Here is a 6,216-nt window from a genome sequence, read left to right as displayed (position 1 = left end):
TATGTGAGCATTTACTTATTTTTGGATACCCAAAATATCTCATATTTTTAATATTGCTCATAGTTAAGTTTACTAATAAACCTTGTACATTTTCAACTCTTCATCTTATGTGAGCATTTACTTATTTTTGGGTATCTTCTTTTACAAATTGGATTTATCTCCTCCCTACACATGGATTGATGCTATTGGCCCATAGGAACCTTAATTGGACCATAATCCAAAAAATTTTGAAAATCTAGACCCTTAGGCTAAGGTCCTTTATACCAATTTCCAATAAATTCTAATTGCACATTGGAAAGCTCTTTTTGAATTTCTGTTTCAGGAGAACTTATTTTAATAAGATGAGATAATTTTCTATCCAAAAATATTAAAAAGCTGAATATTCTCTCTCTAGAATATTTTCTCTCTCTAGGTTAAAACAGTTAGAAACAAGGTCTTTATATTTCTAAAGAGGGATTGATTACAGGGGAAGATACTAGACATCAAAAGGGGGTTGGGGGAGGAATCTTACAACTGGCCATAATTTTGATTACATGTTCGGCCACCTCCTTGACCGTGTCCACGGCCTCCTCTACCTCGTCCTCTTTCTGAACTCGTGTAGAAGGCCTGTTGCTCTGAACTGTTTTTGCTTTGTGAATACTGTTGGTCTTCACCCAAGCTCTTCTCTTCGATAATCAGCATAGACACCAAATCTGTAAAGTTGGGAATGTTTTCCCGAGTCTGAATGGACGTCTTGAACGCCTTGTATTGTGGCCCGAGACCACGTAGACAGACTTCCACCTTTTCATCATCATCTACTGACACACCAATAGATGCAAGGGATTCCACAATACCCTTTATCTTCAGCGCATAGTCATTCACAGACATGCTCTTTTTCTCCACAGTATGAAGTTCATTCTTCAACTATATCTTACGTGCCTTGGTATTTGTTTCATAGAGCTTTACCAAGGTGTCCCACGCCTCCTTGGGAGACTTGGCATCCTGAATGTGCCCAATCATGGTGTCCTGTATACTAATGGAGAGCCAATACATAACCTTCCTGGCTCCTTGGTTCCAGTCTTTAAACTCTTTCACATCTGCACAGCAGTCGGATTTATATCTGGTATCTCTGGTGCCTCTTCATGCTGTAGTCCCAATAACCTTTTCCCATTAGGAAATTCGTCAACCTGAACCTCCAAGCATGGAAGTTATTCTTATCAAGCTTCTCAGCCACAATCTGGGTTATCCCATCATTTGACATCTTGCCAAACACACAATTTTACCAGAACCTGCACTTTGGTTTTTCTGCACAAACTGCTGTATTTTATGCACAGCGGTACTGTAGTACTCTCAAATGTCACAACCAGTGACTTCAATGTGCATACATACACCCAATGGCAACTGTATACCTCTTTGCAGCACCCACAGTGTCTGCACAGTCAATCTGTCTTCCTGCAGTTCTTAAAACAGAATTCTGCAGAGAATCGATGACTTACCCGCAGTGCTCGAAATTGCCTGCTTTCTGAAAAACGGAGGTCCAGATGCGCCCAAAACGCGTTTTCGGCCCACAAAATTGGGTTCGATAGGATAGTGTAGTTGCCCTATAGCTTTACTCCCGCGAAGAAAGCTCCTCAATTAGAGATCGTTTGTCGGTGCCTCCCGTAGAGCTCCCGACAAGGGTGTAGTCACCAACACAAATAGGGAAGAGTAGTTGCAGCTCTTACCCTCATACCGCTTCCTGTGGTTCTCTTGCTTGCAGCTCAGCCCTTAGCACAAACCAAGCTCTGATACCATGAAAAGATGCAGGGGGGAAGAGAGCTTGAGCTCTTGCAAGCACACACACACACACTCACAAAACCCTAATAGAGAACACACAAGGTGAGAGGCTGAAATCTTCTTCTTCTTCACTCAACACTCAACACACCATATACAAGAATAAGAGTACACACAATATGAAAGGTACTCAACCAAATACATACACGGGTTCTCTAAAGTGTGAACCCGACTAAATGAGCTGGCGCTATAACTATGCCAGTCTCTAGAATGGCTGTCACACAGCCTGTCATCCCACTGGCCGCATATCTCCCATGATCTCACCAACCATGCCAGTGGTGTAAGTGTGGGGCCTATCCCCCAGGCGGGTCATCAGTGTCCAGTGCCTCACTAGACGAGCTCGATATCTCAACATAGCAATGACAGCTCTCATGGTTGCCATTCTTGCAACTGGGCTGAATGTCTCCTCATAGTCTATGCCATAAGTCTATGCATAGCCCTTGGCAACCAATCTTGCCTTGTACCTACTCACACTGAACCATTAGCATTGTGCTTGACTTTATACACCCACTTACATCCAATTGCCTTATTTTCCTTAGGAAAAGGCACTAACTTCCATGTTGCATCTAATGCTGCCATCTCTTCATCCATGGCATCTTACTATTTCTTATTTCTAATTTCTTGCTCAAAGAAAGTGGTTATATATCCATCATTTCTGTATGGCTTTTACCATGTAAGCATAATGACGGGTTATATATGGGTGGTTGCAAGATGAGGGTACTCACTTTCGTTCACTCTCTCTAAAATTGGGACATCCATGCATCTCGGGCGGAGTACCTCGATCGTGATAGTGCCGCGAATTAAAAGACGACACGTGCCTCCTGAGCCTAAATCGACATATCTCGATCGAGATGCCAACTAATGCCACGCTAGCAGGTCCGGGTTTCCAGGCGTCATCCATGTCACCAATACATGTCACCGCCACCACAATATCTCGATCGAGATATCTATGCCACTCGGATCCACCTCAGGGCCACGCTGTATCCCCGTAGGCATATTTGACTAGCACATCTCCATCGTCCACGTATCTCGAACGAGAAATTTACATCCAATCGCGACCATTCATTGTTCGAGGTAATGGGATACAATCTCCACCGTCCCCATATCTCGATCGAGATACTGAGTTCAAATCTCAGCCGTCCAAATATCTCGATCGAGATACAGAGATTCAATCTGCACCGTCCAAATATCTCGATCGAGATACGTAGATGCAATATCCACCGTCCAATTATCTCGATCGAGATACGGAAACGCAATCTATACCGTCCATTCACGTACGTTGGAAGATGAGATCTCGACCGTTTATATATCTCGATCGAGGTATATAATGAATCTTGACCGTCGAGATACCTTGTCGTGGTAATGCCTTTAAATCGTGGCCGTCCATGTACCTCGAACGAGATAGTAATATCAAATCTCAGCCGCCGTCGATCCTTCCCCAACCCTAAAATTAGGTGTGTATCTTGGCCGTATGTTGCACTAACCCTAATATCCAGAGCGTTAATCTTGCAAACCCTAAATTGCATGATGTTACCGAACCTCGATCGAGGTTATAAAACCGGAAAACTTTTTTTTTTGCCTCATTTTCACAAGTCGTTTTCACTCTCCTTGCGCTCTTGATTTGGATTAGTATTAGTGAGCCCATTAGCTTTGTTTTTAGCTTCATTAGTGCTACTTAGCACTAAGCATTAGACCCTTCACATTAGACCCTTCACATTGGACCCTTCACATTTGGCTTAGGTTTTAGCATGGAGGGCCACGAGGAGGGCCGCTCATCTATTGCGGACCTCATCGCGGAGATAGACCGCGAGTTAGCGGCTATCCGTAGGAGTGCTAGAGACACTCCGTCTACATTACATATCATGGTAGACTTGGAGGCGATGCTTGCGTCCCTTCGTAGCCTTCACGATATTGTTTATGTAGATGAGTGGATAGCCCACCATCGCGCTGCTCCTGTGTCACATGGCCTGACATATCGTCAGGTCTGTGATCTTGCTCCTATTAGGGATGGAGCTTACCTAGATCTTTTCCTCGATAGTCGTGGGATGAGGCCTGGGGGGCGGGCAAGCCCCTCACTATTTCGCGGTGTTCGCATCCTCGTATGGCGGCACATATCTATAGTCGATATGTTGCTGCATATGGGAGGATGCCGAACAACCGCCAGATTTCCATATACTTCGCAAAGCAGTTATATGCGGAGTTTGTCTTAGGGGAGGAGGTCGATTACACCAGCCATCGTCCGGGTGGTGGTGCTGGCCGAGGCCGTCTCCAGGACCAGGGTAGGCGGCCTCCACCAGCCCTTCATGTAGCACCTACCACAGATCCTTCATTTGTGCCATTGTCGACAGTAGAGGCTCTTGGCACGCAGGTCGGCATTGACGTACGGAGTACCACGGAGAGCATCCAGCACGTGGTGCGCCTATTCTCACGATCTATACCGACGACAGATGTGGAGGTATTTACATATATATTACGTCTTAAGTTTTTTGGTCATTTATCTTCATGTTTATATGTACTTTTCTATATTTTTACATGAGCAGCATGGTTGATTGTGTCACGCAGGTTCCCACACCTACCACTGAGAGGCTCACTCAGGAGTTGGTAGAGGCGAGAGCGGAGATTGACCGCCTCCGAGCTGCATTACAGATGGCAGAGGCAGCTACTGCAGAGGCACAGCATCTGAGAGAGTCCGACATCCAGCAGGTAGGTTTCTCGTGCACGTAAAAGAGTTATAATTAAGGTCCTAAGTTATAAATTTCTTTAAGTAATACCTAATGAGAGACTAATCAATTATTTTAATGCTTTACTTTTTTGCGTAGGCTCGGACCGAGGTAGAGAGCTCCAGAGCTGAGGCACAGCATCATCAGATTATGGAGCAGATTGCCCAGCACAGGGCAGAGCAGCTGATGCTGCATGTTCGAGAGTATCGTAGATCCTCGGACGTGACAGTGCCTTACCTACCGTTCGACGACCTCTCCCGCAGGATGCACCACCCTTCCTACGTGATGCGTGCTGCTGTTTATGTATCGAGGACATTGATAGTACAGGAGGATATGCCCTGGGATGTGGACATATTTTCCACTTGTCTTGCATCACCCAGGAGCTAGTCCGGTTCTCAGCATGCCCATCCTGCCGTGCACGCGTCGACCTAGCGACGTACAGGGTATTGGGCATCGATGATCTTCACCCAGGCCTTGTTCGAGTAGATGCCAGGACTGGCAGGCCTGTGGACTTTACATCAGCTATGGACTTGGGACTCGACGCCTTCGACGATAGAGCCCAGGAGCCTGAGGTGCCTCCTGAGATAGAGTGGAGCTCACATGAGTTCGACGCTTACCAGAGAGTCCTACATGAGAGCCAGGTCAGAGCATATGAGCGCGTGGGTGGTGCTGGCCCTAGTGGCACATCAGGTGATGGTGCTAGCAGCAGTGCTGCTTCTCATGAGCAGCGTGTCCTTACAGTAGAGGAGCTTACACGAGCAGAGTGGCAGACACGCACCATTGCAGATTATAGATTTTGGGTTTACAGACAGAGGCGTCTTGCATTAGCACGACGTAGAGAGAGAGAGAGGGCCATAGCAGCTTTTGGGACTCGTGAGCTCCCGAGTACACCGGCACCAGCTCACGATCCTGCCTTTGAGGCAGACCTCCCCGCAGACATTCGACGACCCCCGCAGCCGGCACAGCCTCCTCGACGTGCACAGCAGCCTCGACGCGCACGTCGACCGGCAGTTAGAGATGACGATTTTGATTGGGTTGCTGTTGATAGTGACTAAACTCAGACTAGCTGGGTTAGCTCACTTACATTGTACTTAGATTTTTGGGCAGTGACTAACCTCAGACTAGCTGGGGTAGCTCATTTTCATTCTGATGTACTTATTTGATGTTTATATCATTATGAGTTTTCTCATTATTGAGTATCATTTTTATATTTTTTAACACTTTGGCTATCATATTGTTTGTTGAAAATCTCCATGCCATCGTACCCAAACATGCTCTGATGGGGACCAAACTTTGCAAGCATGGGGAGGGACCCACCCCCACATGCTTGCAAAGTTTGGTCACAATCAGAGCATGTTTGGATTGGTAATTGGCGCCCAGTGCGGGTTTTTGAAGTCTCTTGGTGCTTAAGAGGCCATGGAAAATCCGGGCCTTCCCCCCATACCATCGTACCCAAACATGCTCCGATGGGGACCAAACTTTGCAAGCATGTGGGGGTGGGTCCCCCCCACATGCTTGCAAAGTTTGGTCACAATCAGAGCATGTTTGGATTGGTAATTGGCGCCCAGTGCGGGTTTTTCAAGTCTCTTGGTGCTTAAGAGGCCATGGAAAATCCGGACCTTGCCCATACCATCATACCCAAACATGCTCCGCGATGGGGACCAAACTTTGCAAGCATGTGGGG

The sequence above is a fragment of the Cibotium barometz genome, chromosome 1 (genome assembly GCF_041138505.1).
Source record: "Cibotium barometz isolate CiBa-2024 chromosome 1, ASM4113850v1, whole genome shotgun sequence".
NCBI classification, from domain to species: Eukaryota; Viridiplantae; Streptophyta; class Polypodiopsida; order Cyatheales; family Cibotiaceae; genus Cibotium; species Cibotium barometz.
The sequence above is the reverse complement of the archived record's forward strand: the minus strand, read 5'-3'. Positions refer to the sequence as shown.